This window comes from Falco punctatus, assembly GCF_963210335.1.
Source record: "Falco punctatus genome assembly, chromosome: 5".
Classification (NCBI taxonomy): Eukaryota; Metazoa; Chordata; class Aves; order Falconiformes; family Falconidae; genus Falco; species Falco punctatus.
Genome location: NC_137584.1, coordinates 60,845,796 through 60,873,588, shown reverse-complemented (window position 1 = coordinate 60,873,588; position 27,793 = coordinate 60,845,796). Strand labels below are relative to the sequence as shown.

Here is a 27,793-nt window from a genome sequence, read left to right as displayed (position 1 = left end):
GGATAAAAGGAACCAGTTGTATAAACAGGTAGCTGATCAGCTGTCTGTCTTGGGTTCTTATTCAATAGTTTTCCTAACTCTTTTTCCTGGGTAAGGGTCTCTCTATCTGAGTGCATGTGTATGGGGGTCTGAGTGCAGGCACTGGAGAGAGGACCGTGAGTCAGAGAGGCCAATGCACCTGCAGCAGTGAAGGTGTGTATATCATAGGTTATTTAATTGCTTTTTTCTTAAAGACTAGTTTTGAGATGAAACTACTATGTTTAAAAGGAAATGTAACAAAGAATTGTTTTATTTTCTTAGAAAAAAATCTGGAATGAAAGGGCTTGGATTGAAAGATCTGTTTGTTAAATTTTGAAATAATGAAATCATAATTTAAAAAAATCTATTTTTCTTCAGGCAACCCAAAGTGTTGAATTTCTTATTTTTGGAAGCAGTATTGTTCCCATTTAAGTGTTTGGAGTTTTATTCTGCAAAGTTGCAGTTATCTAAAAATTTACTTCTACTCCTGGGTGCATTTAAAATTGACAAGTCCCAAAGGTAACATTTTTAAATCCCAGGGATTACGTTTTCATACATAAGAAAATAGGACTCACTAGATTTTCAAATCCCCAAAACACTCTGTACTGTGCAGGTGAAATGGACACAAGGTGGCATTGCACAAGAAAAATGGAAGTCGGTTGTGCTCCACTGCCACAGTTCAATGAGTCGAAGAAAGGATTTCATTTTTGTTTTTATTTCAGATCAATTCATAATGTCTTGCTAGCCTTCTATAGCTATATATATAACTGAAATTAATGTCTTGGTTGGATCCATAGCCAAAGAAATCCAGCCTGACATTTTCTGAGCAGTAGGAGTAATTATCATTACAATAAATTTTATTGCACTCTGGTAAATTTATCATATTTCTCACTTCTCACACAGTGATATGTTGATCCCTGTTTGAAGCAAAGTCTGGTGCTTGATGATGTGGGAGGAGTGCTATGCTCTTATTTTTCTCTCTGTTGTTTCCTCTTTTCATGACTCCTGTCTTCTTGAGAAACCAGTTCAAACCATGCCCTGAGGTTTGACTTATGCTGAAATCTGTGTCTAAGAAAATGTCCTGGAGGAGGGTTGTTTTTTGCTCTTACAAGTCTCAGAAAATGTTCAGCTTTGCTGTGAAGTGATACAAAAGCAGCTCCACTTAGCAGAGGAAGGTAGCGTCTGGCTGGCCATTTAGAAGTCTGGATGGAGTTTCTCCACTCTTACTTCCCCAGAGCTGCTTGACCCTTTAGTGACACTGAGAAAATGGGATGGGAAAAGTCATGATCCTCTTATAACTTGATGGTATGGTATTTGCCATAAGAAATACCTTGTTCTATACGGAAATTGTGCCATTTCAGAGTTTCCTCAAATGACAAAATGTGAGTCAATGAGATCTGCTGGGATGTGTTTTTATTTCAGTGTGATGGGAGGTTTTTGGTTTACTTGAAGACAATTTGATTTAAAAGCACACTTTTTATATCATGTCATGGCCTTAGACAGCTAGAGTTCAGTTTCCCAAGGAGGTGGATATATGGCATGAAGGACCCTGCGTTTCTGCTATTTATTCAGATAGGAGCCAACTGTAACTGTACTCAGAAAAATCACCTTGAATCTTTAAATCTTCCACCAAGTATAAATATATTTTGTTTGTATAAAATGTCAGTGGAGAAAATGCTACTGGTCTCCTCTTAGAAGTCTAATAAATATCATCCTTCATCCAGTATTTTCTTATTCAGAAGAAGTTGACGAATTGTTGTTGAACACTGCACGAACAGAACAAGTCAGCAGGGCACTGAAGTTTCAATTACTGGTCGGCTCAGAGGTGAGAGACAAGATCATGCTTCATCAACAGGAGTAGGAGAACCCCTGGAGCAGTGCATTTGCCAGTGTCCTGTCATGTTGAAGCCGGGGCACACCATGGAGGCAGGTACCGTGAGGTAGAAAGAACTGGTTATGATTTCAAGACTAGCATCAACATAACTGGACCAGGCTTTTACCAGCAGCACCCTGCTTCTGCAGAAAGACCTTCCTCAGTCCTAATACATTCAGTGTCTTGAACACCATGAAAATCTCTAAGTTCAGTTACTCAGATTAAAAATTCATATCTTCTGCTTAATGATTCTGCTGGCATGATGCTATATATGTATTTTTATTTTAACAGCTCTACTTCAAAATCTGGTTTTGGGGGGTTTGGAGAGTTCTGTATGGCTTTCTTATAAAAGCAGGGGGCCCACACATGATAAATAGAGAAGCAGTGGTGTGGGTGATCTTTGGCTGTTCTTCCCAAACACTGGGTGAAGAAAATGCACCTTCTGAAATAACTAAAGAAATAACTAAAGAAAGTCAAATAAAAACTTAGAAACCTTCCCTAGCTATATCTGGGTGCTGTAAAATCTATGTCAGAGGAACTACTTGCAAAGCAGTTTCTTTCTCTTAAGGTCAGGGACAGAAGTTTTCCACTGTGCATACAATTCCCAGCTCACACCAAGCACTGTAACTCTGTTTTCCTGAAAAATGAATAAAAGCGGGGGGACACTGAGGGACACACTGTGTTTTTGAATTATGTCATTCCCACTAAGGTGAGTGTCAGCCATGATGAAGTAATACACTTACAAAGCAAAAGGCAGCTTTGTCCTAGACCAGAGAAAAGCCTTGACAAAGAGTGACTTCAGAGGGTTTCACGTAAAGGAATTGCAAACCAGTTTAGATAGTGTTTAATTTATTCACAAAGCAAAATCTTTTCTGTCTTTTGAAAGGACTGCACTAGACACTCATCCTGACAAGCTCAAAAAAAAAATACAAAACCAAAAAAATTTGTATTGGTGCTGTTTGGGGGTTAGATCATACACAATAAAGATTTTGGACTCTTCTTGCTGGCTCCCTCTCTGATCAGCTGTTTGCAAGGTGGACACCTATACATCAGAACACACACCAGGATCTGCAATGTTTAAACACATTGATTGTGTGTCAATAATCTTTTCTAAGCTCAACTCTGTTTGCAAACCAACTTTGGCAGGATATCTATTGCACCTGAAGTTTTTGTCTTTATCCAGCATACCTGGTACCATCACAGTTTTTCCAGCCAGCTTAGACAAACTAGAACCAGCCTCAGGATCCAGATGAAACTTGAACAGTCCCTGCTCATACTACTGGGAGCTAAGGATAAGCCAAAGCTTTCCTGGAATCAGACCTCTTTCTATATTGAACCATAACAAAAGGCACAATTTAGAGCTATTTCTGGAACTGTTCTCCTGTGGATTTCTACCCTACATTTTCTTAGTGTGTAAAGTAAGCTTGAGTTAAAAGAAGCGATGCCACTTCTGCTGCTGCTCTGGAGAGCATTACTGGGTAATGTCCACTACAACATGAGGCAGCTGCAGTGTCAACTCAGGCAGGGTATCGAAGGGAAATTGTATTCCACAACAGCAGTCAGTAACAGACCATCGCTTCCTCCTCCTCCTCCCAGCTACTTCTGTTGGGAAGAAACTGTTCAGAAATTACTAGAACTGTTGCAAAAGTAAGCACTGAAGTTTTAACAACAATCTACAACATCATTATTTATTGTTTTGTTTTAGTGAAAAACAAGCTTATCCAAAAGTCCAAGAAAGCATGTAAAATAAAACACAAGTCAAAACCAGCACCATAATATAAAAGCCTTCCAAAAGCACTGAAAATAAGGTCTTGCCCACCATCCAACAGAACCCATTCATCCTGGTTTCCCAGAAAAAAGCCTTGTAGAAAAGATATCCTTTGTAGCACGACCTAGAGGTCAACTAATTCAAGCTTTGTGGAAGGATGGGAAAAGCAAGTTCTGGAGTTCAGGACCTTCTGGCAGAACACTCTGTCTCAGCCCCTCTCAATTATATCAGGGCTGTGTTAATACCTCAGGCAATCTCCACTGTCATGCTATTCACCTGAAAGAGAAAAAAAAAAAAAAAAAAAAAAAAGAAACATCTCTCATAAAGGGAGACTTCCAGGAAGCCTGGATTAGTCCTTTTGGGTACAAGCAAAATACGTGTTTTCCTATAGTTAATATAGGTTTAGCACCCTGCTATTGGTTGTTATGAAAAATGATCCTTCTTAATTAAACATCAATACAGACCCTTACTGTGTGCTTGGAAAATGTCTGGATATCCCAAAATAGTGATTTTGTTTATTCTTTATATTATGGTAACACCTAGAGGCCAGAGCTCTACTGTGCAAGGCACTGTACAAATATACACAAGGGGCTGGCTTTCACTTTGAGAAATACTTTGAAAATGCAAGATGTAAGCAGCAAATGTGTAATGCAGCAAAGCGCATTACCAGGACAAGCAAGTTGTTGGTTGTCAATATGAAAATTAGGGACTGCAGTGACTCACCTGTTGAACTGCAGTTGGGTTTTGTAAAGCACTGTTTCAGAGAAGACTTCCCAGGATTGATTTGGAAGAAGCCATTGAACTATTGACTGACCCTGTGAGGAACTGCTCTGAGCATATGCTGTGTTGGGGTTAGCATCCCTCATTAGCTTCACTTCCAGGTATTTTGGTGGGGTTGTCATTATGTGTTCAGCAGTGACTAATAGATTACAAGGAAATAATTTGCGTGAAGATGGTAGTCCATCATAGAATCAGTCAACATGAGATTTACATATGTCCTGGAGCCTTGAGGACATTGGGTTTTCAGATTTTCCTTTTGAATGTTACCTAACATGTCAGAAGAAAAAACTATTGATAGTGTTGAATAGTTCTAGAACTGCACTGCCCCCTTCCTCTGCCTCTGTTTACTTACTGAGTTGGTGACAGAAAATGTCAAGAATTATTATGGTTTCAAAAGAAATAGTAAACCTATGGAAAACATTATTACTGGTGTCTGTTTAATTTTTACAGAAATGTCCTCCTACTCTTAACTGGACAATGTTACCAAACCTGATAGTGACCTAAAATATGTTGTCAGGTTTGGGTGCTGAGTGAATATTAGCATTAGCTTTGGTTCAAGTACTGAACCTATTGTAGAGGGAGTTTATTTGTGTTAGTGAATATCTGTTCCTATTTTTGTAAAACAGCTGTGAAAGCCTCCTTGGAAGTGGGTGACATTTGGCTGGCAAGCTAGCTCTGAAAAAGTCGCAAGTTCTGTGTTATTTATCACATGCCAACATTTTGCTCTGGCAGCAAGTCTTCCATGGAGCATTCTTCTTCTTGTTATCAATGGCACTGGACAGCTTTCTAACATCTTCCCTGAACATTTTCCAAAACCATCTGGTTGGCTGGGAAATACTCAGTGATACACAAAACTCACATGTGCCAGCTGTTGACTGATCTGTGGTGACTGGCACATGTTATTCTCTTTACATGGAGAGGCATGAGATGGAAACCGCAGCCCACAGTTTGGAAGGACAGAGGCATATGAATAGCTCTGCAATGGCACTGGCTTGTCACGTGTCACCTGTAAATCCCACTGAACTTTGCTTGTTACAATGAAGTGGTAAAAGAGGAAAAGCGTTAAGAACTGGATTTTACAGTGTAAAGACAAAGTCACACACAAAAAATAGGTGCCAGAGAGCTTTGCACTGTGTGTTCAGCTCCTCTGTTGTCCAGTAATGCTGTCTAATTTCACTCATCAGTCTTCACTCATCCCTTATCTCCTCTGAATTACATTTTTTTTATTTCTATACTTCTACATTTCCACTACATACAGCTGGGAGAATCTTCCTCTTAAATCCTCACAAGTTGTTTTCAATAGTGAAGTCACTATGAAGCATGTAATCACAAATCTTGAAAGAATATCTGATTCCTGGTAGCCGTTAACAGACATATCTTTCTAGCCTCAGTACTTCAGAAGTAGCCTATCTCTAGCAGCATGTTTTTATGATTGCTTATTTTTAAACATTTCTTCTATGTTTAGTGTGTAAAGTGGGAAGAAACTCTTAGATGAAGAGATGACAACACAGTTAGTGTTAATTTGACAAGCAAAAGACTATCAATAACACAAGTTACATTTTTATCACAGATAACTGAAGGTTGCTAACTGAACAAGTGTTTCTGGTATCAAAATTGCTGAGGACGATAAGACCAAGTGCGTACTGAAATTCAGGCAGCAAAACAGCGGTACACACTGCAAAGGTGGCTGGGGTACTTGGAACCTGGAACAAAAAAAACCTTGAATGATGTTTTGCTGCTAGTGAAAAGTTAAAATTTTCTTCTGTCCTCAGCTTTCCTCTGCATATAAAAACAATGTCAGAGACATTTGGTAACAAAGGCTTTGTAGCTGGTGTTGCTTTTCCCAGTTCCCTGCTCTTCCATAGCCTTCATTTCCCTTCCAGCATTACCAGGCAGAGGCAGCACAGCTGTCCCACAGCCCCTTGGTGAAAATGCCAGCCCCCTTCACTCTCATGCTTTTCTGTACTCACTCCAAAAGTGAGTTCATGGTGCTTGCAGATTAATATCCAGGCTAGCTCGAAGACTGAATATTGTTCTTCAGGTAGATTTATGGATGCAAGTGGATGCCTTTTCATATTGTATTGCATGGTGCAAAGCCTCTATTTTTAGACTGGCAAAATTGCATCACAGCTTCCGTAGACCTAATAATGCTGCTTTTTGATTTTTTGTCCCAAGCCCTTTTCAGTCTCTGACTGCAAAACACAGTTAATTGTCCAAATCTCACTTTTTTTTCAAGCATTAGTTTATATGTCACGACACAGAGGCAATTCCTTCAAAAGCTGTTAAATGGTTTTTACTAGCAGGAACTGGCAATAATTTTTTTTCTTTGAAGACAATACGTCTGATCCTTTCTTCCTCCTGCTTAGCAAAATCAACACAGGATATTACTGTGACAGCACTGGGGAAGCAATGGAGCATCAGATTCAGGAAATGTCATCTCATGGTGCTTTTTGTTCTCTCAAACTTGAGAAGCAAAGGACCAGGGAAAGAAAAGAGTGACCTGGCTCTTTTGTAAATAGGGCAGCACAGTGTATCACCAAGCTGTTACTGAAGTGACTAAGAGAGGCAATTTAATAAAATGTGGCCAAAAAAGCCACATATTATTTTTCAATTATTGCCTCACAAGCCAGTGCCTGAGTACATAAAACGTACACAAATGATTTGAATCTAACTGCTTTTGTATTCCTTCAGTGGTGGTTTAAGTATGTGTCCTCATCTCACAGCCTCATTCAGTGCACATATCTGCAGCGATTTGTACAGACGTTCACCTGCCTCATGCTGGTGTCTTCCTAATATTGCTGTAAGTACTGTTCAGATCCTGAATGCAATGGGAACAATGCATTATTTTTACTGGCTGATAACTTACACACCAAAATATGCTGTTATATCATCCAAGTGAAACCATTTTGACTGACTATAGAAACCAAAGTGGTAAATTATTCTAAATGGATATAACCATTTTTCACTATCTATTTCATAGTTCTCATTCTTTACTATTGCTCTTGTAACCTAGAAAACCCTTCTCAGTAAAAGGTAACATGTCTGCAGTCACCAGTCTGTAATCAATTAATTAAGTGATAATTAATGTAGTTTTACCAATAGTCTGTGAATTTTTTTTGTTTGTTTGCTATTTAGCAAGTGTCTGATAGAAGCTATTTCCTGGTAGATAGAGATCTAAGCCAGTACTTTTCCTAGGTAGAGCCATTCAATATTTAAAACATGTTTTCCTGTTGTTAAATCAAAACTGATTGGTTTTGGACTTGTTCAGAAATGTGAACTACTGTGCAAGTCTGACAGACCCAAGAAAACCACTCGGGTTATTCACTGGCAAAAAATGCAATAGTTCTCATCTTCCTGGTGAAATACAGACTCCGGCAGGCAGGACACTGATGAAACACATGGACTCCTCATTCCCCATGGAGAGGAGACACAGAGACACAGCAGAATGCTCTATGCCAGGCCCTCTGAGGCTTTGCTGTTCTGTGAGACTTCAGATTGTGGCTTAATATTTGTCATGACACAACAAGTAAATAAATACCTTGGCACAAAGCCTAGCGCCTGTCAGCACTGTCCCTGCTGCAACCTCCTGTTCAAAATACAGAGCTCTATTTATCATCTTTCACATAAAGCCTGTTCAGGGGAAATCACCTAGGATATGTTTAATTTCCTTCTTTGGCTTCTCGATGATGTCACATAGATAAACCACATATCCAGAGACTCTCACTGAGAGTGTTAGGCCAAAGTAGCTGTGAGGGCTGTTACTTGTCAAAATCATTTAATTTATAATGACGTGTTTCATAGCTGGTCTGTGCAAAATCAGCTTAAGCAAAAGGCTTCTATTCGTGTTATTTCCCCTAAATGTTGAAGTATGTAATAGTTACAGCAGCTGTTTAATGAAAAGGTTGACAATCACAAGGATTATCACACTAGATAGGAGTCGCTGTGCTGACTCTTTTTATCCCTTCAGTGCAGTGCCCCTTCCTAAACATTCTTGCTGAAAAGTGGTAAAATGCTACTAAAAACGCAGGGGGAGTTGGAAAGTAATTTTTATCATTATCTTCCCTCCATCAATAATTATTGTGTACAGATATTACAGTGGTGGAATTGGATGTATTTTGGGTGAGGGAAGGAACATGGGAAAGAAGGACAGAGGTGACAACAAGGAAATCATGGATGATGTATTGAAATAGAAGAACAGAAAGAGAAGAGTGATGTCCAAGGAAAGGTAGTCATGAGAGTCAGCAAACCAACTGGGACCTATAGATGGAGGGAAAAAAAAAGAATAAACAATTGTTTTTTGGGAATTATATAAAGTCATGTCCTGAAAGACCAATACATATTGTTGGAAATCTATGGTCCTGGAGGTCCTTCCTCCAGATCCCTTGGATCTGGTTACTTTCAGAGGAGGTTTCAGGACAAAGAAGTTTTGCACAGCCTCTCCATGCTGTAGATGATGAGAAAAGGGCCACAGGGCGCACATTAGCAACCATCTGCTGCTCAGTCTAGACAGTAGATTAGTCTGGGGTGTGAAGCATGTGTTCAGGGATCTGACGTGGAAGAAGAAAACAGAAGGTATCCTTGGACTGTGCTTCTGGCCTTAAAATTTCTGGGTCTCTGAATACCTCTCTTGGGGAAAAAAAAGTGCTCTGGTACCCCATTTCTACCCTTTTTGGAAAACATTTATTTTTTTTAAGAGATGGAATTGTGGTTTTTCTTCTTTCCTTCAGAATGTTAACCTTTCAAAATCAACAGGAAACACAACATAACCCAGTATTTCAATCCTATTTCACCTCTGATGGCTATTTATAATTGCTACTCAAATAGGAAATCTGCTTCTGACCTTTGGTGCTGGAATATACTTGAAATTCATGCCTCACTGTGCTCCGTCAGCTCCTTTTCATGCATGCTTTTATATGTGGGCTAATAAATACGAGTTTGGGAGCAAAAGCTCTGGCAGTGAAATCCAGCTCATTATTTTGCTGGGAGACATACTTGCAAAAAGTTTATCTAGCAATCTAAAAATAAAAATTTTTCACTTAGAACAGTTTTGAATATGACATCACTGTTTATGACTGACATTAGCAAGTAATTTTAATGTCGGAGTGACACATATGACAGGATCACTAAAGTTTAAATAACACAGAGATGCACATTTTAATTAGTTGTCTTTGTTGAAACTTACTTTGCCTGAATCTGTGATAGGAGATAAGTTTATTTTAATATTATCCTGGCTACACTTTTGTTATTACAATGCATTGTATTTCAGTCTGTGTAAGTACATTGCTCATCTTTGTGCTATGAAATGAATTCAGCAATCTCAGGCTACATGGTTTTGCTCTACATCTCCAAAATATTATACCAATCAAACAGAAAATATTTATACAGATGATGCTCAGAAAACAATGAGGAGTAATGGGATGCATCAAATCCTTTCAACCTCACAGCCCCGGCTGGGGCTCAATCAAAGTCACCAGCTATTGCTTAGAGTCTTAGACAGTCTAAAGTGGATAGGAACAGTAATTTCTGCCAAGGCACAACCTAAACAGTAGCCGCTGACAATATATCTCAACTGTATATCTTCTATATACCATAGATTAAATCTGCTGTATATCAGTCATGCTATAATATGTTAAATGAAATTGTTAAGTTGGAAATAAATTCAGAAAATAATGACAATTAAAATAGGGTAATAAACTAACCATTGAGTTGCAGCACAGTGTTATGCTCCTAGGCTTTTGAGATAAAGAGGAGAATGTAACTTAAGGATAATGTTGTGTGTCAATAAGCAAGGGTTTGAGAAGAGAATATTCTCCTATATGGAAGCTGTCAGGGTAATTACTGCAGGATTTTATCCATCATGACAAAACAAAATATTTGGGCACTGACAACACCTCTAGACCTTTAGGCACATAAGAACAAAAATATCCATGGTTCTGGTCTGGATATAAAACTGCAGGAATCTGGAATAAGGATGTTTTTATTTTTACTTTTCTGTGGCTTCCTCATGCAAGATTCAAATGAAAGTCAGTTTCATCTTTCAGGGTCAAAGTGTGTTAAAAAATAGGCATACTCTTTCCTATAAACCCTGATATGCTTGTATAAAAATGCTTCAGTGGAGCATAGCACCAAGTAGCTCTAAGTTTGCTGTTTTCAGAAGGACTTAATTTTTAAACATGTTTTGGTATTTTTCATGTCAAAACTTGGGATTAAAACAGCTGTAATGCAAACATCATTAAAATTAGTGCATTTTAGAGAAGTATCTATGAGTTCACATATATGGTTTGGTGTAAGGATAATGGTGACTGAATTGTTCCTGCAACTTTAACATGCAAAGAAGTATGAGCACAGGAGTTGGAAACTTGTCAGCTGGAAATGGTTTCTGCTTGAATTGGTTCAGTATGTGTCAAAACCAATATTTTTCACTCTGAAGTTTTTAAGATTTGCATTTTAGTTGTTTAGCTTTGGAAAAGGAAACCTCAAAATAAAACATTTTTCCCCCTAAGCATTTTTTTTTTTATTTGGATCCAAATGACAGCTGTCTTTGCATGGAATTCAATAGTTGTTGGATCAAGTGTTGTGTTCTCTAGGGTGATAGCAGCTGGCTGGGGCTGGTTTGGGGCTTGTACTAAATGTTGCTTGGGTCTTTGCGCTCAGACAAGGACACAGACGCAGGAGCTGATGCAGGTGATAGAGTGCAGCACTTGGGGAACCGTGGTGTTGCCAAGAACTGGCACTGAAGCCTGAACTCATGCCTAGAAATGGGTGTGCAGGTGAAAGCTAAATCAGAAATTATCGGGAAGTTTTGGAAAGTATCTGTTTGGCGTTTTCTTGAGAGCAAACTCACTGCTGGTTGTATCAGCCCAGACTCTTTTATATACCCTCTAATTTGCTCTCCGTGCCTCCTGGAAGGGATGGTCTGACTGAAGTGCCCCCAGTCTCCCCTTGATCGTATTCCACTGCGTATAAAGTGCACTGACACTCTCATGCAAAACTGGCTGAAATTAATATCAATGGCTCCATAAAACTGGTAGATAGAGCATCTGTGAAAGAGACACCAACTCAGATTTACTCATAGGTGATTGTGAGCAGGGAGTATAGAAAGATCCCAAGCCTCTGGGAGAGGTCTACAGTTATGTATTCCTAGGATCACATGGGCAGGGCTTCCTTGATTTCGCTTATTGGAGCTATTTGATTTTGAATAAAATATTTTAAATATTAATCAGGTCAAAGAGTCCCTGGGAATGGTGCTTCATCCTGGCAGCTAGAGTACTTGCTGGAAGGTGGAATATCTGTGTGCAATGAATCTTTAATAATTTTATGTGAGGTTGAAGAGCCATGGTAAGAGAGTCTGAGAAGCCATCATTGCTCTGCCCTAGAGTGTTAGCAGTCAGGTTGCTGGGGCAACTTTTCCCAGGCAGGTGGCAATTATACTGACCCTTGTCCTGGCTGCTGTGCATGATCTGCTGGTTAATTAGGTAAAACAGGCTGACAAATTTTTTCTCTTGTTATCCTGGGAGAATCTGAAAGCACTGTACATGTGTTGAATTAGAATCAACCCTTTCAACTGGCTTTTCTAGTATTTATTAAACTCTTTCATAAAAAAAAAAATAGTGAAGACTGAAGAGAGATGGACAGGTGTGCCTAAGCCACCCTTGTGGGCTGATAAATCTGTATTCAGAATATTTTTAACTTGATCCATTATTTTTTACCGAAATAATAAAACATGCATCTACGATAACGCTGACAAAGCTATATGTCTTATATTTTGGGGCTCCTTTTGAGATCTTGACAGAAAATATTTGATCTTGAAGGGCACGGAAGTGTGGCTAAAGGTGAAAAAGAGTATTAATTTTAAATTGTAATGTATTTTTGAGTGCTGTAGGACCATTTGATTACCTTTTATGACCCTTTGTCCTTGGTATCCTCTGGCTGAAAACTATTATGCCATGTACCATTTTTCATTCCTTTCGTGTGTCTTGTTTTATCCACCTTCTTGCAAGATTAACTATCCTATTCTTATTTGTCTTTTTCCAGTCTTTTACTGTCTTGAGCATATAATTTCTCCTCTCTCCTTAATTCTTCAGCTTCCTTCAGCAAGATCCTGTGACCTGGGTGCTGGATTCTGAGTGAGGAGGCACTGTGGGTTTTGAACAGCATCCTATAATTTTCATTTTGTGTTTTAGCCATTTCTGTGTACATCCTACCACCCTGGCTTTTGTGACAATCACACATATTGAACCAAGATTTTTACTGAGAAGCCTGTAAGGATGCTTCTTTGTTGGATTCAAGCAGGTAATTTAGGTACTTCTATTGTTTCCAAATGATGTTGTGTGCTATACCATGAATATGCTTGCGTAGTTCTGTGCAAGAAAAAATCTTTACAAAAAACAGGAGCTGAGGGTGTAGAAAGGACGTTGTGTAAGCCCCTAATCGTAGTTGAAAACTTTTTTTGACTGACTTGCAACTAATGAACCTGCGATGGCTGATGAGAAAATAACACAAAAAAGGAGGGAAAGGTAAGTTAAATATCAGTGCACTTGTCTGCTTATAGGTACCAAAACATTTACATAAGCTTGTTTTTGTATTATGTCTGTCTCCTTAGCACTTCATATTTGCTAAGTCACTTGTCTGAAGAGAATACAAATAGGCAAGGTAGAAACAATCATTTATAAAACATTTATACTAAAAATATGGTTCAAGGAGACCTCAGTCGTGGTGTGGGTTTCAAGAGACTATAATAACACAAGTAAGAGCAATGTGGAAGCGAAAGAGGGGCAGGACTTCTGCAATGTAACCCATGAAGTAATATCAAGATAAAACTGGACAAAAGCTATTTGAGCCTGACTGCTGATGCAATTTCCAATGGTGACATCTATCAGAGTGATACAGTCTCCAGAGGGAAGCAGTGGAAACTCCAGCAGTGAATCATTTAAAAATTAGTCAGTTAAAACACTTGAGAATGTAGTAAAACGAAGAGGTCTGTGTTGGCAGCGGACAGCAGAGAAAAAGGGACATGTTATTTCCAGCTCTCAGTTCTGTGAATCTGGGACAGCTAAAACACACTTGTCTTTCACTTCTCTGGTACATCTAACCAAACTGCCTAATTTTGTAACACTTGGGAAAAGGATAAATATATTGTATTAAATACTTCCACTTATGAGCTGCATATATGCCATGAAATTTATGGCAGTTCTTTTGTTCCCACTGGAGGAATTTCTTCTTGAAGTATTTTCTATCAAAACAACTAATGTAATCAGACCCAGGTGCCAAAATAAAATGTAAAAAGGTACTGTTCTTCAAAATGTTCAAAGCCAACTGTACAAGGTGATATACTTAAATGTCTGTGAACTGTATTTTTCCAAAATCAGATTTGGAATACACTATATAGTGGAAATTAAACTTTATTTTCTAGCAACTGCATGCAAGCCACCATGAGACAAAAAAACCCAAACCAAACCAAAACAAAAACCCTCTCAAATTAATTTTCACACACTGTGTAAACTTCTGGACTATGCTGTTCTTTTATATTAGAGCAGTATTTTCATTTTATTTAAACTGGATTTTTTTCTAAATAAAATGGAAAACATTATAGGAGATTGTTTAGGATTTTGCAAATAGCTAAACACCCTTAATTATTGTAGAATGAAAAATCTCAAATGCTTTCAGCAACTGCCCTCCTAGGTGAGTAGATACAGAAGTTGTATGGTTATTGTGTTTGTGTTGTCACCAACGAGGCATTACCAAAACTCTCCACCACAAGTATGATCCCTTCTAACACCAAGGTAAGGGTAACCTCCTACCATCTGTACTGTGAAAAGATGGTGGCAAGTTTTCAGCACTATGGGTTTACCTGTAGCACAAACTGTGAAAGGTAAATAACAGTGCTCTTCAGCTTTGTTTAAAGACAGAACCATTGCAAGCAATGATTTTGCTTTCTTTCATTTTTCCTACTTTAGTTGTACATGACTGAGTTTAGAAGGTGTAACTACTACAGAGGACTAACCCCAAGTTTTCCCAGCCGTGCACACAAGTTGAAGAAATCCCTGTTCATTGAATCCAGCCGGGACTTTTTCCCAAGAGCCCACAGAGGGTGCTGCACTCCTGCCTCTGCAATGAATATTTGTTTTATGGGATAGCAGCCCCTGAAGATCTCCTTGGTGTTAGACAAACTACAGACACACACATTGCTCTAATCTGTTGTTTAAGAGCTTGCAGCCTACTTAAAGGTTGATGTAAAGGTATAGTGAAAAGTGGGACGTGATCAAAAAGAAGTGACTGGGAAACTACAACAGCACTGTGGCTTATCTCACATGTGCAGAACTGGGTATGTCTCAGGTACTTTAGTTTGTTAAGTAGGTTTTATGAAAGGCTCCAAACTTGCTGCCTCTGTGCTTTAGCTCTTCACATCCTTACATGCTGCCCATAACCTTGCCTTTACCTTCGGCATCATTCCCTTTGCCTTAAATAGCTTATTTTTACAGTTTTCCCATGAAACAAATCTCCTGGCAGCTCTCCAGAGCATAGGTTGCAGCAGAGAAAGCAGATGTTTCACAGCAGAGCTGCAGAGAGGACGGTTGGTTTTTTACAGGGCTGCTGAGGGTCAAGTCTTCCCACATGGAGGTTTCAGAAGCGATGCCAGAGGCTTGACCTCTGCCTGGGCTGCTCGCTAGTCCCCGAGAGCTCAGGTCTCAGTGCATCTCAGAGCCAGCAGTGTGCTGGTGCCAAAGCACAGGGAAGAAGGGAAAAGCTTTGTTGTCCCTGAGGTTCATTGGTAAGATCTGAACCAAATGTTGACATTGTGCTATTTTAGAGAGCTGGTACATATTATAGCACTTTGTCTTGATCAGCAAAGAGCTGCAGCAGCTGGGCTACATGAACAGACTACCTGTTTTTAGTCACATTTTCTAGCTGTACCCTTGAGCTCTTTACCCATGTTCTGCAAATCTCTTGCAGTTTGCTGGGCTGGAATCATTGCAGCATGGTGTCTTTGTGTGCAACCAAGACAGAAGTGCATAGAGATGTAGTTTATGTCTTTTGCTTATTTTCCTAGAGTGCATATTCACCAGAATATGGGGAAGACTGGCATGTCACGCTGTTCAGTTAAATAAAAAATAGTGATGATCAACACTTAGTGGGCCTTAAGGTGTAGGTTTTCAAACAACGTCCTGAAGAATCAGACATGCTATAGGGCAGTCAGTTAGGGACGTCTCTAGTATTATTGGTCTTGGAGGATGGAAATGTGGGGGAAAAAATATGGACTGAAATAGCAGGAGATTTAGAGAAAAACATGTTTTAGAAAACATAGTGGGGTCTGTTAGTAGTGCAGCTTTGTAGAATCTGGAAATTGAGTATGCTGGGTAATTGTGCATACATCCTTCATTCAGAGAGTGCCAAGATTCCTGTAAAAAATCTTCTTTTTGCCACAATAGCAAGGAAGGGAACCCTGGATCATTTTGATATATTTCTGCAGAGAAGCACATTAGACCTAATGACTGCACACTGGGTGATGGAAGGTACTTCACTTATCTGGGAAAAAAATGCTTTTTAATGACTTCATTTATTCATTTTTAAAAAACAGTAAAGTTGTCATGTTATAATCTCCCAGAGATACTCCCGGGTGAGCTGTTGAAAGGTAATTTCAGCACACCTAAGGCTTCACACTGTAATATAACCTGTTGTGCCTTACAACTTATTCACACTGTGGCATTTAGAAATCATTCACTGTGGCTGGCAAAAATGTCTTACAATAACACCATTACCGCAACTTACATTTTTACAGCAATTTTTACTTCTTAGGCAAACATACTGAAGTAGCCTACAAAACATTTTAAGTACATAGCAGGCATTGAATCACTGAGCATTGTGAGTCCTTTATGAACTAGCAGTGTCCCTTATATAATAAAAATATATCACTTTTTCATAAGGAGTTATCACTGCTATAAAACATGCATATGTTTTTAACTTACATAAAACTTCCTTTTCCAAAAGATCATACTGAGTCATGGACGCAGATACCAAAGTTACAATGCTTTATATCCACTTGGAGACTAGCAGTCTGCTCCCAAACAATCAAATGTTTTAAAGAAACCATAACACAAGCTGTGGTAAAAAGGGCTTCTAGCAGACTGCTGGTCTTAATTGGGGTTTACTAAACTCTGGAGTGTGCAACACAGGCAATTCAGCACATAATATTCCTAGTGCTCAAGGAACAGGCTGTCATCCACATTTGGAGAAGAATTCATCTACTAGTATGTCATGGTGGAATATCAAAATGCCTCTTCACAGATGAAAAACATATTTAATTTGCTAAGGTTCTGGATGTCATTTATAAAACTTTTCACGTTCTGGGTGCTGCATCTGAAGAGTTTACAACTGTGGATGCTCCTCTGCAGCAATGACATTAGGCTTATTCAGTGTCAGATGGCCCTGCCTAAACTGGCTGGGTTCTTTGTTGATTCTTGTAGCTCACTTCCCCAGGTAGGCGAGAGGGCCCCCAGGGCACGCTGACACGAAGCAGGCTTGTCCCAGGTCTTTGAGGCACAGAGGACTGTCCTCAATAATAAAAAAAAAAAAAAAAAGGGACCGAGGGACTGAGTGAGTGAGTCAGGAAATACGTAAGTTTCTCACTACTGTCTGTACGATAGGTATGATACCTTTTTTATAAACGCAAAGAAATCCATTATGGAATTGGAACATTTTACATTTATAGATAATAAATGGACTATGTGAAAGAGATGGAAATCAACCTGTTTCATATATTACACTCAACACCAAGATATGATTTTATATATGTAGCATGCTCGTGATGTATTTGAAAAAATATACTGAGTGTATTTTTCTTTGCAGAGTGAACTGAATCTATATGTCTTTGCTAACATTGCCATAAGAAAGATAATGACATCTAGCACAACTATTAATATATATAGAACAGTGATCAGAATACTTTATGAAATACTGAAAGATAAGAAATAGCATGCTTATTCTGCTCTGGTTAATCTTACAAATAACAAAACCTATCGATACACTTTACATTTAGTAGAAGGAAAGAAGTTCTGCAGCACTAGAACTCTGTTGCCAAGTGACCTTTAATCTTGGTCTAAAAACCACTGTAGCATGAGCCCTATTACCAGGAACCCCCAAACTTGAACAATGTTGCTGTATATTCAGTATTTGGGGTTTAAGAAGAGAGAAATCTAACCTGAAACTGAGAATTCAGAGCCAGATTCACATTTTCAGACATTATCATGTTTTGTCCTTAGGAAAGGTGGTGAAATTGAGATGCTCAATTCCATTTTAAAGGAGTAATGGATTTAGAAGACCTATGTAGAACTAGAATAAGCAGTTGTTTCTAAATAATTTCTTTCTTTGGGCTTTTATTTGAAAACTGGCAAGTTGCATTCAGGAGCAATGCAGGATGCCAGCTTTCTCACAACCAACCTACATACAGGCAACACGCTGTATATGAAGAAGCTGAAAAGTCATTCTTCATTTGCCTTGCTTTAAAGTTCACAGGATTAGTGGCTGCAAGTCTCAGAGGTCATCCAATAGACAGCATGACTCGAAGCTGGCATCCTCATCAGTGCTATATTGCCTTGATAGGCTCTGAATTGAGTCAGTTCTTAAATAAATTTTGCTTAGAGTATTTTTTAAAGTTATAGGAAATAAGAAGGAATTGGAAACTTTCCAAGTGTAATCTGATCATGATAAGTTAAAACCAGTCATCTGACAACCAAATGGAATTATATTATGGTAATCATGAGGAAGTTCCAGCAAGGATAGTGAGACAGTGAGACAGCTAAATAAATATTACTGATCAGCTCACCCAAGGCAGACGTGTCTGTATTGGAATTTTATATGTGATCATATACAAGTGGAGTGGTCTGAAGGCAAACTGATTTTAAAGTAAATACTGTTGGCTATTCGCCTACAGCAAAATAAAGCCTGTCTCAGACCTTGTACTGATGTCATCCTTACAATACCCAGCTACTGTTTTTCTGCTTTTGTGCCATTGTTTCCCTTTTAAGCACTTTTTCTTTATGGAAAGAAAACAAGGAGAGATTTGTAAGCAGCAGAGGAATGAAGGGAAGAATGCTCACCCTCCTGTGGTTCAGCAATAAGCTATGGGCTTTCAGTAGTACCATGTTCTAAATTTGGGCTTAGTGTATCTTGAATGCCCAGAGGGACCCTCTGTCTTTAAAGCCTGGAAGTGGGCCAGGAAGGGAACATTAGTTTAGTACTTCAGACTGATTTTAATTTCATATCTCAGCTAATTGCCATTCAAATTGCAGATTTACTGCATTACTCTGTATGAAAAACAACATCCTTCATTATTATGGTTATTAATATCAGATTTTTTAGAATTTTTAATATTTTAAAACTTATTTATTAACAGCTATCATGTATTTGGAGCGCAAACTCCATTTAGGCCTGAGAGTGTGTCTAGAAGGTTTAGTTCTGACCATGACATATATGCAGCCAGCACTGAAGTCTATGTGGGTCCACAAAAATACTTGGGTCTGATCTCTGCCATTGCCTCATCCCACTTACAAGCACAAAGCTCAGTTACAGAGGGATCCTGATCCAGTTGTGCTCAATGCTGCCTTGCCAGAGATTAGGTGACACTTCAGCAGCATGGATGCAGCTGTTCTGCCCAGATGAAAGAAATGCACCTTTACAAGGGAGAAGTCTGCAATGTTTTAGGAAGATGGCACACACATGGGGCTGTACGGTGCATAGTTTTGTCTTGCGTCAGGCAAGGGATGAATTGTAATAAAAGTCTGGATGCTCTGTCCCTGGCTGTACAGTAGCTGAGGGATTTCAATCATTGCTAATTTTCAAACAGTGTATTTGGGGGCGGGGGTGGGGACTGGGGCAATTTTTTTGTTTGTTTTTAGGAAATTGAATGTACTAAACTTACGTTTGGGATGAATATGTACCTAAAAGTCACCTCACTACATACCATTTTTTCAGACACTTAGAAATTCAGAAATAGCAGGTGTTTGTTAATAAGAAGCTAACTATTTTAATGATTTTTAAATATTTCATCACTCAACAAAAGCAGATTCAATGCAGCAATGAGGAAGAGGAAAGACTGGAATAAGTCTTTAAAATTATCATTTCATTAATTATGTACTTTAAAAGAACAAAAGTGAAAACTTAACTAATACAGACCTAGACTTTCCTATGAATTAAGACACAAAAGTGGGTAATGTTTCACAATATAGTAACTTTGGCTAATTCCTACAAAGCTGTTTTAGCCAAACTTCTTGTTTACACTTTTGCAACAAGTGAAACTAGCTGACTTTTCACAAGAGGGAAGCCCTAGCAGGGGTCCTCACACTACAGCCCGCGGGCTGGATACGGCCCCCAGGGTCCTCAATCCGGCGTCCGGTATTTACAGACCCCCCCGCCGGGGGTTGGGGGGAAACCAAGCAGCCGCAGATGACTGCCTGCCACTGCATCCGCGCCGGCCCCCTGGTTAAAAAGCTTGAGGACCCCTGCTCTAGGGGAGAGTCAGAAATTTGCAGCATTGCTGCAGTGAATTCTCTGAAAGCCTTCTGAGCACTGCCCAGCAGAAACAGAGGAACAAGGCTGGATCCAAAAGCTATGCAGTTGCCTGAAGGACCATTTAAATACCTGTGAGCCAGAAACTCCTTGCATGCCCCATAGATATTTAAATACTAAAGATGTCTCTGGTTTATTTGCTTGTTTGATTTTTTTTGTTTGTTTGTTTTAATGAGATATTACCACTATGCATAAAAGAAAAATTTCAACTTTTTTAATCCTTCACAGTTGTGCCTCTAGCTCACCTTTAAGACACACAGCAGAGAATTCTTCTGCCTTTCCCTCCAAAGTGACCCAAACTGAAAGGTAAGCACTGAGAGCAAGTGCAACAGCGGGATCCACGCCAAATGCAACAGTGTCCATTATTTTCATAACGGCTGGGTGAGAAGGGAGGTAGCCAGGTCTGGATACATACTGCTTCTCTCCACATCCCTCACCTTTCAGAAGAAAGCAGTAAGTAATGGGGCTACAGATTCTCTGTACACACAGAGTACCTGGAAAAGCTGTTTCACTTTCAATAAGCTGTCTGAGATTCATTGCATCAGAGAAAGGGACCGTGATGTCTTAATCTATACTAGACCCTGATGACTCACCCAAATATGAAACGTTTAACACGTGGGGCCTGAGCCATTTTGAAGGGGTCGTAGTCACAGTGGAAATTTGCATAACAGCAATGAAGTCTAAGTGGGGCTCTACATCACAAACATTTACCCATGTAAACCCATGGGATTACTCTCGCTATTAAGCATCTGTCAGAACTGAACCTTAAATATGTCACGCATCCAGCCTGATTGTGGGTGTGAGTATACAGCCATGCAAAAATATAAACACATAAATATGCCATCCTCTATGTAGCTGTCAGTGACTGATAGAATCATCTGCTTATCAAAAATGAATTCTTAATTAAAATATGAAATTCTTCTTAATGTTTTTTTTTTCTGAATGGTTGGAAACTAATTAGGGGTCTAATTAAGCAATTTCACCTGACATAATTATCTGAATATTAACTCATCAGTAGTGCAGTGAGGGATTTTACATGCTCAGGGAAATCTGCTCAGTTTCCTTCGAATCCCTTGAGTGTTGTGCCTATCAGTTTTATGTGGTCTCCCCAGGCTTTTGACTGGGGATTGCATAGACTTTGTTCTGCTTTATTTTTCAGGTATACATTAGTATAAGATCTCAGTGTATTTTCTTTTTTTATGGGTGGTTTGCTTTTGGGGTTTTGGTTTCGTTTGGTTTGGTTGCCATTTCATATGTGAGGAAGCCATGAATCATCCACAACAGCAAGGGGCAGGATTTGACAAGTCAGATGGCTCTGCCCAGGTCTTCATTTCCAATTCATATTTTGCTTGGTGCTGCCCCTGCATGTGAGTGCCTGTGAACCTGGTCATTTAGCTGCATTGTGTGTGTGTTCTACATTAGCTGCACAGTAATAGACTCACACAATTCTGCCTTCTAGCTGTATCTGTTTCTTAGGATGTTGCTCAGGACAAATGTTCAGCATTACTCTGGCAGGCAAAGTTATACCCAGCTGGCTGTGCACTAGTGAGATGAACCACAAACCTGCACCACAGTGTCCTTTTAACATTAAAATGTCCACATAAATAATGCTCTGTCTCCTGCTTTAAGAAGAAAAATTAATACCTGGGCACTTGGGAATCTTTCTATTTAAATGCAGATTCCAGCTTTCCCCACAGCCATTCGGAACCATTAATAGGAACTTTCTCTTCCCAAGGTGGAGGGAGATGGGACAGGGTTGCCTTTCAACATGGTTTTTTGTCTGTGCAAACCTTTAGCCTTTAGAAACTGGTGGATCTGCCCCAGTTTTATTGAAAGGAAAAGAAGAGGACCTTAAGTCTGTTACCTCTAGCACTAGAAAAGGTTCATTACTTCCAGAGTGTGTCTCTGCCCTGAACAAGATTTTGAACCTATATAAACTTAGTTTAAGAAGCACTTCAAATGTTCTAGTAACTTACAGTTGCCATAAGACCAGTAGTTACTGAGTAGTGTACGGTTAAAGAGACTTTTAAAAAAAATCTGTTTACTGTTCCCAGGCTGACTGCTACCTGCAGGCTGCTTGAAGCCAAGCCATCCTAACAGATTAATTTGGGTTAAGTAGAGTTGTGCCAGTTATGCTCAAAGGAGTAAGCAGGCCAGCATTTAAGTCTCCTGCCTGATGATACCTCTTTGGGGCCAGCTTAAAAGGGACTGGGTCTTTCTGACAGTCCCTAATGAGTCTTGAACTCAAGCAGCAGGACCTGAAGCAAAACACTTCAACTATTTTGCTGCCATGCCCTTGTGTTAATTAACTCAGTTATGATGCATCTGGCAGTCAGGTTAGTTTAGGGTTTTCTGTAACCCAAAAGATTCCTTTAAGGTCAGTTCATTTAACACCAAAAGAACTGCTGCTGAACTCTGTCTTTTTTTTGAACTGATCCAGTTCAAGAAGAAGTAGAGTGAAAGAAGAATTTATGATTAAACTTCAGGATAACAAGTTTCTGACAGAATTCTTTTCTGTTGCTGGATAGAAATCTCTCTTCTCAGGATTATTTTTTTTTTTGTGGGGGGGTGCAGGGTGGAGATTGAGGCTCCACACTTTATGCATTAAAACAAATATACAGGATGTCCAGTGCAGGCCAAAAATCAGACCAGCCCAGAAGCCTGGGAATACCACTCAAATCCATGTGCTCCTCTTCCTTTCCCAATGATCTTCACTTTCAGATAAAGCTGATTATTTTTATGTTCCTTACAGATGGAGAATTTCAACTTGAGGCACACTGATGGGGCAAGCTGAGCAATGAGATATCTCAACAGAGGTACTGAACACTGCCCTGAAGGCATTTAAAACTCTCCTGCTTTGTTTCTCTTTAGGGTATACGTGCTGCATGGTTGAGCATAAAAGATGTAAGAACTCCAGACTGCAGTTTCGCTAGCAGTAAATGCAACTGGGAGTGTGTGTAGTGTGAGGCAGAATACTAAAATACTAGTGGCTGTTAATAATTTTTTCCCCTACCATATAAGATTAAAATAATACATTTAGTTGAGTCAGAAGAGTGAAACACTCAAAATGAAAAGCGAAGCCTTACTGAAGCAGATTAGAAAGCAGGGGCATCTCTTGAAATATTTTATTTTAAAAGCCCAGGAAGCTGAAAAGAACTTTGCATCCTTTACCTCAGTTTCTGTTAGGAGAGGAGATTTCCAGGGAAGGAGGTCCTGCTCTTGTAGCACCATGAGGGCTGGAACGGACCTTAGCTCTGGACAGCTTGGACCACAGGACTTATCTAATATTACCTTTTGCATAGAACAAGTTGGAATGAACTTCCATTTCTGAGATTTCTTGGACAAGCTTTCCTTTTCCACCTGGAAATGCTATCTGGTTTTGAATGGGCTTCCTGACAATCTGGTTTTCCTAACAGATCAGAAACCTTCATTGTAAGGTTTGACGCTAGCGTGCCCATAAGGGTCATGAAGCTCGTGTTTGTTCAGAAGCTAATAGATTGTGCTTAGTGTTTCAGAAGTTAGGCAGCTGTGACTTAAAGACTCTCTCTGATGGGTGAATGTGCCAAAACATCTTCTGGTCTGTGGTATTCACTCTTCACCACTATTTTAGACTTTTGGGTGGTTACATCAATGGTGGGATTATAACACCCAAAACATGTTGTTACTGAATCTTCTCCCATACTTTTTTTTCCATTGCAAAGAAGTAAATGGTGCAGCCTAGTAGCAGTAATATTATGATAGTCTTCCCAGCTGTAATAGTCTGAAGAGCTATTGTTACTAGTTCTAGTTCACAGCCATTGAAATTTAACCCTTAGCAACATAAAGAAGAACATAAGGATGGTCTCCCTGAGGGAAAGACCTAACAAATGAAGGGAAGACTTGATAACTAACAAGAACCAAACTCTTTCCTTTTATGAGATGAAGGTTTATCATTTTCCTGCTTCTTATGGCCTCTTACAATAGTACTTGATGCTTATACTGTGCTTGTGATCTTCAAAGCACTGTATAAACATTAACTAATTAATCCTCCAAACGCCCCATGAATTAGGTGAGAGAGCAATATTTCCATACACTCTCTGCTAGCGCTATAGGGAAAATATCAGAAAAGACTTTAAAAGGAGACCTTTGCTCATTTATATGTATTAACATTTGTGTTACATATGTCTGAACAACAGTGTTTCCTTTAAGGGCAGACCACAAAGCAATAATATTTATCAGTATTTACCTGGGGCTTTTTTTTTTTTTTTTTTTTTCTTTAAACAGGCTAAGAATTAAGTATATCTTTCCCTTCTGCAACTTGAATCGCTCTCTGACTCCATTTCAGGGTTTTATGCCTCACTCATCCCTGAGGTAAAAGTTAGCATATGAAGGTAATATGATTAATTTTGTTTTGGACAGGGTCTTTTAGCTCCAACTTGTATGATTGAATTCCTCCTCTCCCGTCACTAGCTTTCCTGTGATACCTGTCTTTCTGCTATTCTTGCTATTCTTTTTTCTACCTGAAAATACAGGTCCTGTTACAAAAGTAGATCCTAGGTATTGCGATGCTTGGAACTGCAGTAATTAACTTTCGAGACTCTGGCACTCAGTTCATTTGCTCTGACACTATAATGTCTTGAGACCTACCTGTCTATCTGTGGCTTTTATCTGTGTGCAACCTTAGTAGACAAATTTGAGCACACTTTGCTTTTATATTCTGCTTGCTGGTGGAAGTACACTTGTCTGTTCCTCCTCAGGATGTGTCTAGGGGGGATAACAACCTTAGGAGGCTGCGAGCAAGCCGTTGGGCAGCTGTTACTGCCTGCAGCCACAATGCTTAATATAAATTCATATTTCTTCACATACCCAAAGCCATCACTGCTTCCAGGACCCCATGTTATGCTAAATCTTGTTGCTATGTTTGACTTCTTACATTTCTGCATAAACTGAATTCTACTTTCCTGAATTCCTGATGTCAAAAACCTTCCTGTTCCCTGTGTTGTGTTAGATGAGTGTCACAAGGTGACAACTGGTATTTCACTCTATCTGCCATGCACTTTATCCCTGAAAAATGATACGTGTAATTGGGATCTTCCCCTCTAACTTTTTTTACTTCTTAATTTAGCAGTCCATCAGATCAGGGTTTTCTGAGACTAATGAAAATTAGGAAGTTTACTCTCCATGAAATAACTAAATAAATGCTACTGAAAACTGCTTAAATTAATGTGCACTAAATTTGTAGATTGTTACTGTTACGTAGTGTATATTGCACCGAACAGTAAACCATCTTTGACATGCAGTCACTCTGTCTTTCAGAAGAAACTATTTCACAGAAAACTGAAAAATAGTCATGCAAGAAAACAGTTTTCCACATATCCTATATGTGTGTGTGTATACTTACTTTTGGTTGGCTTTTCCTGCACCACCAGCATACACTTTCCTGCTTGTCCTGGTCTCTGTTTTAGGATATATAACATGTCTTGATAGCTTCCCAGTACTGTTATCCAGTAGAGGCCATAGTAAAATATAATTCTATGGTTTTGGGTTTTGTTCTTGGGATTTTGTTTTTACATTCTTAAACAACTTTTATACAATCTGTTAAAAATAGTGTTCTCTCCTGTCTTTATACAGAATTCCTTTTGGATTTGTGAGATTCCGCTTGGCTTGATAGTAGTGGCTATGAGAATGAGCTTCCAACCACCCTGTGCTAACAAACTAATTGTTTCCTCTGTCCTAAAGTGCTGCTCCACCTGCAGTTTATCAAACGATTTCTTTTTTAATCAGACTTAATTGTGGTTTTATCATATGCATTAGAGAATGTGCTTGCAGCTATTAACGTTCCTCTAAACTTGTTTTCAACTTGTAAACCATGTATTTTAAACTGGAAACATAAGATTGTTCTCTTAGGACAGTTTGCCAGCTTCCATTGCCAGTGTTGGCAAGCCATTTTCCTTGTGTTTCACACAGCAACATTCACTCAAAGGAATGGACATGGCAGTTTTTATATCAAGCCACTATTAGGTTGATCTGGTTCATTCTGTTGCAAGCCAGTGGTCTTTTTTTTTTTTTTTTAATCTTAATGCTGAAAGCGGATATTTCAGTGCTCTGCTAGAGAACATCTGTTGTCGATAGGATTTTCACTTTGCTGTCCCAGTTCCTTAGGACTGGGACCTCTTTAAAGTCACCTTATTTGGTTTCCCAAACTCTTGCCTTCTCCATAGCTACCTTAAATCCCTGTTTGTACTACAGGAATTTTTCAAGACACTGGCATAATTTTAAAAAAAACACAACCAGCTTTTATAATAATAAAGTTATAATTGTTATCAAATATAAAATAATTAGATATTATCCTGTACTGTCCAGAGCATAATTTCAGAATTACTGAAAGTCCTATAGCAACACAGTAATTTATATGCCAACACCCAGCTTGGGAGAAGTGCTGTTTCACTTGCTTTCATGTGGGCTGTCAACTCAACTTTTGTAGGAGCACTGTCTACAGCTCTGTGAGGAGCTTTTATGTGTCATAATTCTCCTTGTCTGTGTACTAGCAGCACTCAAAACCTGTGAGAAATAATGTGGCTCCTTTTATTCCATTGCCTATTTCCTATTTTCTAGGCATTGCCTAAGCAATTGCTCTGTCAGAGAAAGTACCACACTGCATATCGTTTTGTTCATATTAGACACTGAGGTTTGTGGCCATTCTTCCACAAGTTCTTGGGCTTTTTTAATGTACTTTTAGGGATTTACTTACGGTTGGAAGGTCAGACTCTGCCCAGAAATGTGTAACTCGCATTGTACACCAAATGGCAGAGGATGAAAGCTTGATCTCTACATAGTCTTATTCTGAGTTATTCTACTCTAAAACCAATTGGAAACCGGGTTTTTAGAAGTTGTAAGGTGGACTTTTCAGCCTCAGATCAATCTTTAAGTCCCCTGGTTTTTCGCCTTCCCTTAGTCTCCTCTGATAAAAATCAGATGCATGTGAAATATATTTATAGACTGGGGAGCAGTACTACCTAAGTTTCTGTACAAGCTATTAGGCAAATCAGATGCTGTGGAACCAGCCAACCATGAGAAATACCTGATGTCTTCCATTAACTGCTCCTCATTACATGCAGAGGAATTCATTTGGGTTTTCTTCCAGTTTTCTTGACATTTTTAAAGAGATTCAGCTGCTCTGATAGAGCTTTTAGCAGCCCCATCTTTTCATTCAAGGTATTTTAGTACATTTTCTTTTACTCTTTACAGTATGGGTAATCTCTCTGATCTGTTGTTTGTTTCAGACCTTTTTAATTTCTTGTTTCAGTTTCCACCACCTTTGAATTAGGAAACAAAAGCTGCTTAAAAGTGCAGTTTCCTTTCTGCATCACAACAGTCAAAAGACCAAATAGATTCAACAGGCTTCCAAAGTACAGCAGCTTAAAACCACCTTAGTTTCTTGGCAAGCCATTGGTAAGTTGTCAGAAAAGGAGGGGGGGGGGGCGCTTGAAGGCTGTGGCAGTTGGTTGAAAGAGAGGAGAAAAGGGAACAAGCCTAAATGCAGCATGAAATAAGTTTTTGTCTGTTTTGTCTCTTCTGCCACCCTAAAATCCAAAACTTCACTTGAAGGGGTTGGCAGCTTTTCCTAATCTTCTGCTCCTTTTCAGTCAGTCCTTTCACAATTAAAAGCTTTTTATGCAAACTCCTTTAAAAAAAAAAAAAAAAAAACAACAACAACAACAACAAACCAACCGCAAATCCATCTATATATTATATATAATTCATGAAAAAAATACATAGGGATTTAGGAGAAACACATTGTGCCAAAGAAT

At 39.0% G+C, this 27,793-nt stretch overlaps 1 long non-coding RNA gene across 1 annotated transcript in view; it reads left to right on the top strand.

Moving 5' to 3' along the window:
- Nucleotides 1-27,793, top strand: part of LOC308064511 — a 48,662-nt gene continuing 20,869 nt past the window's right edge. The window contains exon 1 of the long non-coding RNA XR_013928417.1: nt 1-27,434. This is a non-coding gene — a long non-coding RNA (uncharacterized lncRNA). The remainder of the gene's footprint in view (nt 27,435-27,793) is intronic.